Source organism: Choloepus didactylus, chromosome 4 (assembly GCF_015220235.1).
Source record: "Choloepus didactylus isolate mChoDid1 chromosome 4, mChoDid1.pri, whole genome shotgun sequence".
NCBI lineage: Eukaryota > Metazoa > Chordata > Mammalia > Pilosa > Megalonychidae > Choloepus > Choloepus didactylus.
Window position 1 is genome coordinate 33,813,935 of NC_051310.1, and position 12,937 is coordinate 33,826,871.

Genomic DNA, 12,937 nt, shown 5'->3' on the forward strand with positions numbered 1-12,937 from the left:
GGCCGGAGGGATGGGGTGGGGGTGGGGGTGGGAGGGGCCGACTGTAAGAAACGGCCCGCCTACCAACCGGCGCTTCCGGCCTGCGGCCGCGCCCATTTCCACCCTAAGCAAGGGCTATGGAGCTGTCGTCGTCTTTGTTGGAGGCGTCAGTAAATTGGGCGCTGGGGAGAGGCATCGGCGTCGCCCTTACTTGCTAACCTACTTTTACAAAGGGGATATGACGCTAGGGGAAAATGGATTCACACTCTTAACTATTGAGAGTTGTTTCAACCTTTGGCCCCGGTAGCTTTACAGTGAATTATTCAGGGCATTGAAAATGAACACGGCTTCAGCAACAAAATTAATAAAGTAGTATTGGATTATACCCCAAATAGAAAAGAAATATTTATGAGTCCTTGCTGATACAAATAAATGATTGAATAAATAGGAGAGATCAGACAAGTCTTCCAGGCAGAATTCCAAATAATTGATACAGCTTCTTCACCCTCAAAGCGGTGGAGCCTGTTAATACCTCCTTCACTGTGGGCAATGCATAGTGGCTTCCTTCCAAAGCGCACGGTATGAAAAGGGGCAAAAAAATGACTACTTCACAGTGGGGAAACGACAAACACTGCCTCAGCCAGGTGATGAAGGTTACCTAATCAGCAGTGGTAAGTCATGTTGAGAGTATGTACCCTTGATTGGGTGTGATAGGAAAGGCACTTCATCTCTGTGGTACCAATAAGACAAATCCCAGTTAAGGGACAGTCTACAAAATACCTGACCAATGTTCCTCAAATCTGTCGGTCATCACAAACAAGGGAAATCTGAGAAACACAGCCAAGAGGAACCTAAGGAGGCATGACAATTAAATGTAATGCCGTTTGGATGGGATCCTAAAGCGCAGGATAGGTAAAACTAAAGACAACTGAATAAAGTATGGACTTTAATAATAATGACTCAGAGCTAGTTCGTTAACTGTGAAAATGTACCATACTAATATGTTAACAAGGGAGGAAACTGAGTGTGGGGTATATATAAACTGTAGTATCTTTGCAATTTTTCTGTAAATCTAAACTATTCTAAAATTAAAAGTTCATTTTTTAAATGCTAATGCCTTTTGACCCCACAATTTTGCTTCTGTAGGAATTTTATTCTAAGTAAAAATCAGCAATGGGCACAAAAATGTTAAATACAGTAGGTTCATCTCTTCAGCTTTGCAGAGGGAGGAATGAAAACATTGGAAAAAGTCAGAAATCCTGCTACAAGGGTAAATTAACAAAATTATGATACTGTACGTCTATGGGATAGCATACCTTGCAGCCTTTTAAAATTGAGGTTGTGGAAAATTATTTAATGACATGAAAAGTCATTGATTTATGATTGTTTACATTCTGTATGACTGTATGCTTCAATAAAAAATGTATAGGTGACTCTTCGTGTATAAAAGAAATTAAATCTAACTTGTATAGGAATATGACCAAAATGATAAACTACGCAGTGTCCAAATTACTCCCATTATAAATTGCTTTATATCCTACCTGTTGTCTTTATGGATTTTCAGAATTTTCTATAGAATGAAACTTGTGTAAAGAATTAAGGGAGGAGACAAAAATGACTGTGGTTTTGAGCCATAATGACTAAGAGAATGATTGGTGCCATTTAACTGACTAGAGAAGTCAGGAAGAGAAACAGGTTTGGTGGGAGAACTCTTAATTCCATTTTGGGCATGCTGAATTTGTGACTCCCACATGCCAGAGAGATGGAAATGTTCAACAGGTGTATAGCCCTTAGCCCACTTTTCTGCTGGAGTGAAGTTCTCTCCGGCAAATCACATCATTTCACATAGTGTCAGCAATGAAAGCTCCCAAATTTCTTGAAATCCAGCTTTTATTTTCAGCTTTCTGCTAGATATCGCCACTTGTTCACTCTACCAGCATCTCCAATTTAAGATATCAAAACAAAGCTCAGTTTCTTCCCCAGTCCCTACCAAATCTGCCCTTTCTCCAGTGTTCCCTTTAGGAAACCACCATCATGCAGTTACACAGATGAAAAGCTTCAAAGCCTGCTTCCTCCTTACACCCGTTCAGCTAATTAAATGCCAAGACTCGTGATTTCTCCTTCTACAGTATTCTTGCCTCCAATTCCCGCTCTTTTGCTTTTGCTCTGCCATTGTCCTCTCTGGGCAGACAACCTCTCTTCTTAATGATACAGCAGCCTCTTTACTGGCCTTCCTGCTTCCAGTCTCTTCCCAAGGCAGCCATTCTCTACACTGGCACCGGAGTGAGCGTCCTAAAACACAATTTGAATCATGTCACTTCATCCATCTTCCTCTACTTCTTGCCACATGCTTGAGCCACACCAGACCACTTGCTATTTCTGGAACACTCCTGGGATTTTGGATGATTTAAAGGCCCAATGACAATGTCACCTCCAGAAAGCTTTCCCTGTTCTTCCCCCTTCTCTGACTCCTCCTTTGAGCTCTTCCAGCATGTGTCAGCTGGAAATTATAAGCAAAGTTTGCCTTCCCAACTAAATCACTCATTCAACAAATATTTACCGAGCACCTACAATGTGCCTAGCCCAGTGCTAAGCTCTGGAGATATATCTGTGTGAGCAAAAATGAAGCCCATAGCCCCAGAACTTCTGTCTTATTTGTCATTTTCGCCTGGCTCGGTGCTTTGCATGTGGTAAGTGCTCAGTAACTACTGTCAATTAAAAAAACAAGTATTTGTTACTAAACACTGGAACAGGGAATTAGAAGTGCTTGTCTTAATCTTAAGAGAAAATATAAACTAAGAATCCACCTTTGGGTGATTTGGAAGCCATGAGCAGGGCCACTGGAGGGAAGAAGGTGGCAAAAGAAGGAGGGGATGAAAGGGACAGCTCCAAAAGAGCAGAGAGCATTTGAAGAGAATCAGTGTATAGAAGCCAGACAGCAGAGAGTTTTAAGAAAGGGAAAATTGAGAATGAGCAGTTCTAAGAAAAGGCCTTCAAACTTAGTGACTGAGGAAATCACTAATGATAAAGAGTTCTGCACAGACTGCAAGGGGACGGGGGTGGAAGAGGGAGGGAAGTGGTGGGTGACGCTCCAAAACTGACTAACTGGGTCCAGAGCTAGCTGCTTAACTTCTTTGAACCTTCATTTCCTCATCTGTAAAATGGACATGATAATATTACTTACCTATCTCTTTGGTGGAGATTAGATGAAATAATGAATGCAAAGAATCTAGCATAGAACCTGACTCAAAATTAAGTGTTCCAAAAAGATTAGCAGTTATTGAGAAGAGGAAGAGGGTTTTGTAAAAAGAAGTTTCCCTCAATTAACCATTAGAGTGAAGCCTTTAGTTGAATGAGGAAATCCCCAGCTGAAAAAGGATCTGCAAATGGGAGGAAATAATGGGTTTCTCTGTTTTCCTCCCCACAAAAATACTTTTAAAACAAAACAAACAAAAATTCTACTGTTGATTAATTATATTCCCTGCACTTATAATAAACCTAAATTCCTCACGATGGCCTGCACAGCCATATGTGATCTGGTCCCTACCAACCTCTCAGCTTCATTTTGACCCTCTGCCCCATGCTAACAGTACCAGCCCATCAAACTCTCTCCCCCACCCCACACCCCCCAAGGCCTTAGCATATGCTGTCCCACTCCCAAGAATATCTGTCTACAGGGTTTTGGAGGGTGGGGAGGCTGGTTGTTGTCTTTGAGGACTTGGCTAAAATGTCACCTCCATATATAGGCCTTTCCTAATATGACCTAAAGTACTTTCTATCTCATCACCTTGTTTATTTCCTTATGTCATCTATCATAAAACAACTTGCTTTGTATAACCCTCCCACTGGAACATAAATTCCATAAAAACAGGGACATTGTCTTTTGCCTTTGTTACCTCCCAGCACCTGGAACAGTGCCTGGCACATCATAGGGTGTGCAGTAAACATTTGATGAAGGAATGAATCCCTAATCTCATTTCAACAATTCTTTTCCATTTCCCTTTTTCCTGCCTTGTATCTTCTCTGAACTGCTCCAAAACCTCCCGGAATCTTTCCAAAGATTTTTCCAGCAGCCAATGCCTAGCAACCATTGGAGAAATGTCACTGATAGAAGTAGTGCCCCAAGGAGGGCAGAAAGCGCCAGCATGTTCTTGGAAAATGAATTGACTCTCAACAACTTGCCTGCTTCCTGGGCCCAGCACACCTGGTACCTTTTCTTTTGCTTTATAGGAAAATTCCTGGGAGGCAGGTATTGGGGGGGGGGGTGGAGGCATGCTGGGCACTCCTTGGCAGCAGCAGTATGAGAAACAGAACTCCTACAGAGCACACCAGGTCAGAGAAAATGAGGGGGTTTGCCTGGTCCAGAATGGGCAGCCAAATATGCCACCCCTCACAGGCCCTCACCTCCTGGACCCTGTTGAATTGGGAGCTTTGTTGAGCTAAAATTTATTGAAGGCTTACTATGGGCCAGACATCATGCTCAAATCTGTAAAATTATTATTTGATTTAATGCTTTCAATAATCATTTTGACCTAGGTTTGTATTAGTTTTCTATTGCTTCTGTAACAAATTACTACAGACTTAATGGCTTAAGTCAAATCACATTTATTATCTTATAGTTCTGGAAGTCAGAAATCCAACACGTCTCAGTGGATTAAAATCAAGGTGTTGGCAGGCCGCGTTCCTTCTGGAGGCTCTAGGGGAGAAACTGTTTCCTTATCTCTTACAACTTCTAGAGGACTGCCTGCATTCCTTGGCTTGTGGCCCCTTTCTCCATCTTCAAAGCCAGCAACATTGCCTCTCTCTGACCCTTCTGTCCTTACATCTCTGACTACTGCTGGGAAAGGTTCTCTGTTTTTAAGGACTCATGTGATTAGAAAAGGTCTAAGCACCCATCTTGGGTAACCCAGGATAATCTCTCCATCTCAAGGACTTAACCTTAATGTCCCCTTGCCAGGTAAGTTAGCATATCCACAGATTCCAGAGACCATTATCCTTCCTACTACAGGGTTATATCATCCCCATTTTATAGATGAGGACACAAATAGTAAGTGATGGAACCAAGACCAAAACCCATCTCTGTCTGTGTCCAAAGCTTGTGCACTTTCTCTCTGAGCTACATTCATCTGTCCCTACTTTTCCCTCTCTCTATCACTGCTACTGCAGTGGACACTAATGGCTTCCCATCAGGCACCCTCCCTTTCCTTCTTCCTAGTAGAAGCTTCCCCCACCAGTACACTTACCAAAGAATATTGACCCTTCCTCCCATCTCAAGGAGTGACCAATCCCTTTCCCATGCAGGTTGTTTCAGGAGTGGGCATATGACCCAATAATGAACAATGAAGACAAGAAGGGAGGGCTTTGGGGCACCTTCTAAGACAAGTTTCTTTTCTTACAATCACAGAAAGAGATCGTCTCTCTTCTTCTTCTGGAAGTTGTTGTTTCTGGATGTGACATCTAGACTGTAATGGCCTTCTTGCTACCAGCCTGAGGATGGAGATGACAATGAGGATGGCGAGCAGACAGCACAAAGAACTTGGATCCCTAATGACATTCTTGAGCCCTGAATCAGCCAGCCCTGAAGGATCTATTCCAGAACTTCCTGTTATGTGACATAACAAATGTCTTTATGGTGTAACATCTTTGGCTTCTGGTTTTTCGTTACTTGCAGCCAAGACCATCCTAGCTTTTATACCAGCCCATTATTCAAGCCATGCTCCCAATATCCACCACCATTGCTTCACCTTCTTGCCCACCCTGAAGACCAAAAGATGCTGCTGCCACCCTCCCTGGCAATACTCGCAACTCCTCTGCTCAGGTCCCTTTGCTGTCCCTTTACAGAAATGATAGTGAATTGTGTACCCAACTTTCTGCCCTTTGCATATAAAATTTCTTCTTCCACTGAAAGTTCAGCATCCTGCAGTTCTGTGTTTGAAAAGGGCTTACACGAGATGCTGGACTCATATTGGGTCTAAAGTAACAGCACAGATCATACTCCCTCCCTCCTTGGATGAGCTTGTTCTTAAGTGGATGGCACTGGAAGCAAATAAGGGGTAGAGTCAGAAGTCTGAAGTTAGTTTCACTGGGCCAAAACTAAGGTGTTGGCAAGGCCATACTTCTTCTAGAGGCTCTAGAGGAGAATCTGTTTTCTTGCCTTTTCCAGTTCCTGGAGCTGCATTCCTTGTACTCCTTGGCTTGTGGCCCCTTCTTCCATCTTCAAAGTCAACAGCATAGCATCTTCTTTCAGCAGTCTATTACCTTCTTCTGTGGTCAAATATCCCTCTGCCTGCCTCATATAACAACTCTTGTAATTGTACTTAGAGCCTACCTGATAATCCAGGAGAATCTCCCCATTCCAAGACATTAATCATGTCTGTAAAGTCTCTTTTGCCATAGAAGGTAATATTCACAAGTACCAGGGAGTAGGACCTGATGTCTTTGGGAGTCATTATTCAACCTACCACAACATGGTATATCGTTTCCAGCCTTTTACATTTAAACTACTTTTGCCTTTATATTACCAAGTGGGTTTCTTGTGGGCAGTATATTACTGGATTTTGCCTTTTTACCTAATCTGACAATTTCTTTTAATCGGGTTGTTAGAACATTTGCATTTAATGTGATGATTTGTTTGGTTAGGTTTTAATCTACCACCACACCAATTATTTTCTGTCCTATCTGTTCTTCATTTCCTTTTTCTTCTTTTCTGGTGTCTTTTGGGTTGAGTATTTTTTATGATTTCATTTCATCTCCTTTGTTAATTTATCAGCATATCTTTGTTTTGTATTTTTGGAGGTTGCTTTAGGGTATGTACTGTACATCTTTGATTTAACTTTGACTGCTTTTAAGTAGTATACCACTTCATGCCTATTATAAGATTCTTACAACAGAATACTTCCATTTCCTCTCTTCCAGTCTTTGTGCTATTGTCATACATTTAACCCCTACATATGGCATAAATTCCACAATCATATTATTTCTGTTTCAACCAGTCAACTATCATTTAAAGATATTTTAAAAATAAAAATATATATTTTACAATTTCACTTACGTTTTCTGGTGCTTTTCATTCCCTTTGTGTAAATCCAGATCTCGATGTACTATAGTTTTCCTTCTGCTTGAGGTATTTTCTTTAACATTTCTTGTAGTGCTGGTATACAGGTAGGATTCTTTCATCTTTGGTTTACCTCAAAAAGTCTTTATATTGTCTTCATTTTTTAAAGATTTTTGCTGGGTAGAGAACCCTAGTTAGACAGTGTTTTTCTTTTAGTACTTTAAAGATGTTGCTCCACTGTCTTCTGGCTTACATTATTTATGAGACAAAAATCTGCTGTCATTACTATTTCCCTCTGTACATAATGTGTCTTTACGCTCTGGCTACTTTTAAGATTTTCTGTTTATCTTTAGTTTTAAACAATTTGATATGATGTATCTTGGTGTCATTTTCATCATGTTTATTGTACTTGGGATTCATTGAGCTTCTTGGGTCTGTGGTTTTAAAACTTTCATCAAATTTGAAAAACATTCAGTTATTATTTATTCAAACATTTTTTTCTCCCCCCACTTCACCTCTTTTTCTTGGGTTCTAATTAACTCCGATTATACATATATTAGGTTGCCTTAAGTTGTTTTTATTTTAATCTTTTTTTCTCTGTGTTTTATTTTGGATAGTTTCTATTGCTATGCCATCAAGGTCCCTAATCTTTTCTTCTGTGGTGTCTAATCTGCTATTATCCCATCCAATGTATTTTTCATCTCAGACATTAAATTTGTATAAACATTGGATTGGGGGCTTTTTTTTTTTTTTTTTTTTTTACATCTTCCATATCTCTCCTTATATGCTGATATTTTTCTCTACCTTGTTAAACATAAGAAATACAGCTGTAAAAGCTGTTCAATAATCCTGGTCTAGTAATTCTGTCATGTCGTTTCTGGGTCTGTTTTTATTGATTTGTTTCATTTCATTCTGGGTGGATTTTCTTGCTTCTTTGTGAGTGGTAATTTTTTATTGTTTTTCAAACATTGCAAATGTTATTTTGTATTAAATTTTTTTGGATTGTTTAAAGTTGGAGGGTAAATCCAAGTTCCTATTATTCCATTAATGCTGGAAGCGGAAGTTTCAGGCCTTGTGTTGCTTTGAGAAACTTTTACTGGCTAGGGAGACCAGAGATGAGGAACAGTCTTATTTTCCAATCCAGCAAATTGTAGGCCCTTTATATTTCCTCTAAATTCTGCTAACAACTGGTCATTTCTTGCTTTTAGCTCATCTATTTCTTTTGGTACCTGTGCCAGTTTGGATGTATTATGTCCCCCAGAAAAGCCATGTTCTTTATTGCAATCTTGTGGGGGCAGACTTATTAGTCTTTATTAGTGCATGAACTTTTGATTGAATGTTTCCCTGGAGGTGTGACCCACTCAACTGTGGGTGAGAACTCTAAATTATTTCCATGGAGGTATGGCCCCCACTCTTCAGGGTGGAACTTGATTAGTTCACTGGAGTATTTAAGAGAGCTAAGAGCAGATACAGGGGCTGACACTGAGAGATTCTTGGAGTTGTGGATAGAAGGATGTTTTGGAGATGCTAAGCTATGAGATGAAGCCCAGAGTTTGCCCTGGAGAAGCTAAGACAGGACCCCCAGAGACTTAGAGAAAAATGCCGTGGGAGAAAGAAGCAAGGATGCAGAGGAGCTGAGAGACAGGAGCTATGACAAAAGCCCAAAGACATTTTGGGAGAAAGCCATTTCCAAACACAACCTGGGAGCAAAGGACCAGCAGATGCCAGCCATGTGCCTTCCCAGATGACAGAGGTGTTCCAGCCACCATCGGCCTTTCTTCAGTGAAGGTATCTTTTTGTTAATGCCTTAGTTTGGACACTTTAATGGCCTTAGAACTGTAAATTTGTAACCTAATAAATCCCCTTTATAAAGCCAATCCATTTCTGGTATTTTCCATAACAGCAGCATTAGCAAAACAGAACAGTACCTTAACATATTCAGTCACTAAGAGCCAGCTTATCCTTTCAACATTCTACCTGCCCATCTCATTACTTCATCTCATAGATTCATTGCTTTGTTCTCTCTCCCAAGTTACCTCAGACAACAGTTTTATCAATTGTTTCACCATACATAATACAGGTCACCCTTTTTCCAGCCTGCTATATTATCTTCCTTACCACCTTTTCTGGCTTCCACTTACTTTCCAGTCTCAAAGCCAATGCCATATATCTTAGGATTTTTTTTTCTTCTTTTTTTGTTTTGGCAACACCCAACGTACAGGCACCAATTTGTGTATCAATTATGTATTATCACAATAATGCTGCATAAGAAGCCACCTTGAAACTTAGTCCCTTAAAATGATATCCACTTATTATTTTTCCAAAGTCCATAGGCTGGCTGGGAAGTTCTGCCTATCTAGCAAGGCTTGGTTGATCTTGGCTGGACTTGCTAATACATCTCCAGTCAATTAGGGGCTGACTGCTCTAGAATGTCCTTGTCTAGGACAACTTGGCTCTCTTCCACATGTTTCTCACATGCCTCCAGCAGAATGGCACAGGCATATTCTCACAACCAGAGGCTGTCCCTGGCATGTTCTCACAACTGCAGTAGGATTCCAAGAGAAGAAGCATAAACACACAAGCACTTTTCCAAGACTCTGTTTGTACCAAGTTTGTAATTATCCCATTGGCCAACACAAGTCCCATGGCCAAACCCAGAGTCGGTGTGGAAAGGCATTAACAAAGGGTGTGGATACAAGGAGGCACAAAAAACTGGGGCCAATGTCTACCCCACTCTATAAAGATAGTTTAGTATTACTATCATCATTGCCATTTTACATATAGGAAACTGAGGCACAGAGTGTTAAATAAGTTGCCCAAGGTTCCAGCTAACGTATAGTGGAGTTTGGATATGAAGCCAGGTGATTTGGCTGCAGAATCCCTGTGCTTAATTGAACACAGGCTCTGCGGCCACTCTGGAATTGGCCCAGGGCATTATTGGATCCCCTGACCCAAGGGGACAATGGATCATCCAGCCTTCTCTTGGAGCTCTCCAGGGACGGCAACCTCCTCACCTTACTAGCTCAGCCGTTGCCCCGGGGGGCGGGGAGGGTGGGCAGAAGCCACATACCCACCCTCCCACCCCCCAAGGGCAAGGTCTGGCTGCCAGTGGTAACTATGGAAGGCCCCGGAAGTCCCTGCTTCCTGGCTTCATGCACTTGTGGTCACACAGGGAAGCCTTTCAGGGGTTAAAGGCAAGGGAGAGAGAAACAAAAGGAGGAATAAAGTCAAGAAATGTGCCATGAAGCTTCTTGCAACGCAAAGCAGAGAAAGTCATTTCCAACTTCTTTCATCTCATAGATGAAGCCACTAAATAAAGGGGCAGAGCGGCGAACACAAGGGCTTTTAATCTGTCTCATCTCCTTCATAATAACTGCAAATTTTCCCTGGGCCCCTGGGAGTGAGCCTCTTCCCTCCGCTCGGCCTTATCTCCCCCTCCACATTTCGCCGGCGCCGCGCCGCTCCCCGCGCGCGCTGCCCGGGCCGTGCCGGCGAGGCCTGGGGGAGCCGGCGCTCCCCGCCTCATTGTTCCGGCCGGCCCAGGGCTCGGAGGAGGGATGAAGGCCAGTCAAAGGGAAGCGGGCTCGCCGCGGCTTCATTAAGAGCGGCCTTTCAGCGGCGCGCATATCAGAGCGAGGCCTTTTCAGAGGCGCTAATTAGCAATTTGGAGCCTTCCCCCCTCTGGAGAGGCGCGTTCGATCTAACAAGTGGGAACAGCGCTGCGCTCCCTTTTTTCTTGCACTTAATATTTATTGTTTTCCATTTTCTCCCTCTCCTTCGATTCCCCTCCCAACCCGCCGCATTGTCCAGCTCGCTTCACCACCAGATAAGGCCGGGAGTTGGGGGCGGGGGGAGGTTGGTTTGAGAGGGAGATGCACCGTTAATCGCTCTTAATTCTCTGTTAATGATAACTTTCTCTCTGGCACTGAGAGAAGTCAATCTATCTTGGAGTTTGAGAAAGGTCTTAGATTTTGAGAGAAAGGTGTTGGGGCTCGGGGGTGGGGTGGAGGCTGGCGAGCACAGAAGGGGCTCTTATCTGCCCCTCACCCCAATCCCTGACTTGCCCCGCCTGACCTATTGGCATTACAACTAGATTCTCTCATTCTTCCTGTCCCCTATACCCAGCAGCAACCTTCTCCGACCTGTAAAAATTCAACTTACTCTTCAAAAGTCAGCTTAGATGCCACCTCCTCTGTGAAGCCTTCCCTGACTGACCTGGCTGAATTTCCCCTCCTCCATCTGAAACCCCACAGCGTTCTTGCACACACCACTGTTATGGAGAACTCTGTCTACGTTGTGGCTGCTTACAGCTCAAATGTGGAGATCACCAGCTGATTAAAATGTCTGCATCCTCCATAGGACCAGTGTACAGGAACTGTTTGTTGAATGAATGGATCAGTCAGTCAACAAATTCCTGACTGCCTCAAGGGGAGATACAGTCATTTACTTCTTTACCAAGCATTTTAATAGCACTTACTATGTGCCATATACTGTCTTAAGTACTTACAAATATTAACTCATTTAATCCTCATAACAACCCTATGAGGTAGGTATGATCCCCATTTTACAGATGAGAAAACCAAGGCACAGAGAGTTTAAGTAACTTGCCTACAATCACAAAGCTGAAAAGCTGAGATTCAAACCCAGGTGGTCTGGCTTCAAAGTCTGTGTTCTCAAAACCATTTTGCTAGGATATAATCCTGGATTCTATGCTGTCCCCTGGGCTGAGGAATGGGTTGGGAGGGAAGTCCAAGGCAAAAGTCCAGGCAGGCACAAAAGGGGTGCTAACAGTGGCAGGTAAGCTTCAGGGCTGGCACCTGGTTTTGGTCACAAAGTGAGCAGTGTCTGTGGTGGCCTGAGCCCTGGGCCCCTGGACCATGGCCGTGACCCCCCCGGCTAACCCCATCTCCCTTCTCGTTCCAGGCCCAGTCCACTCACTGAGGCAGCAGGAGCGAAATTCCCGACAAACTCTAGGTTCTACACAGAAGTGAGTCAAGTGGAGAGGGAGGGAGGGCAGGAGTCCCGAAAATCCCCTCCGAATTATAAACATATCCTCTTTAAGTACATTTCTAAGGATAACATTTGTATTACTCTGTCCTGTGCCTGCAGATAGGGCTGTGCATATCTCCTCCATCTCCCCTCCTTTCTCTCTGCTCTGCTGGGAGCAGTCCCTATCTGCAGCGACGCTGGCAGTCCATTTCCCTGCAATTGTTTCGATCGAGGGGAAAAATTAATTTCTGCCTATCGTTAATTGAGAGAATTGTGTGGAGGGCAAGGGAAGGGGAGGGGGGAAAAGAGGAAGGAGGGAGGCAGAGGGGAGCGGTCGTGTTATTAACCGTGTCCCTTTCATAAGCAAATATTCTGATTGCCATCAGTGAGATGAGAGGCTCATTAATGCAGGAAGCAGAGAGGTGATTAGAGAACTTTCAAGAGCTATTGAGCAAAGGGGGAGGGAGGGTTGCAGTGATCTGGTGGCCAAGGGAATTTGGGGAGGACTGGGCAGGGGGCTAGCCACTGGCCTTTTAAGATGTGCTTTCCTGCTCTTTTCCCTCTTCAGCTCCTCTCCCCAGTACTCACTTCCAAACAGTCTCCAAAACCATCAGCTGGAGTTGGGAAGAATGCAAAAAAGTGAGAGAAAAATTCACAAAAGTCACATCTCCTCTCAAGACTGATGCTACACTGGTAGTCTGCAGGTCAAATTTTCTAGCCTCCACACAGGTTTTGTCTGTCTAACAGTGCACGTGTTTTCTAAATTATGTGGTTGTCTTTAGGAGATTATCTTTACTCTCTGATTCAGCAGCCCCCGCCATTTCTGCTCATTACCCCCATCCTGCCTTACTTGCTTTTTCCCTGCCATATCTCTGGGGTCATTTTGTATATGCATTTTGTGACACATTTGTGAGA

The 12,937-nt window shown here is 43.2% G+C and overlaps 1 long non-coding RNA gene across 1 annotated transcript; it reads left to right on the plus strand.

Annotated features, from left to right (window-relative positions):
- Positions 1 to 11,307: 11,307 nt before the first annotated feature.
- On the plus strand, positions 11,308 to 12,648 carry LOC119532004. Its single transcript, XR_005216462.1, has 3 exons — positions 11,308 to 11,579; positions 11,957 to 12,020; positions 12,591 to 12,648. It is a non-coding gene; the product is annotated as an uncharacterized LOC119532004 (long non-coding RNA).
- The last annotated feature ends 289 nt before the right edge of the window (positions 12,649 to 12,937 follow it).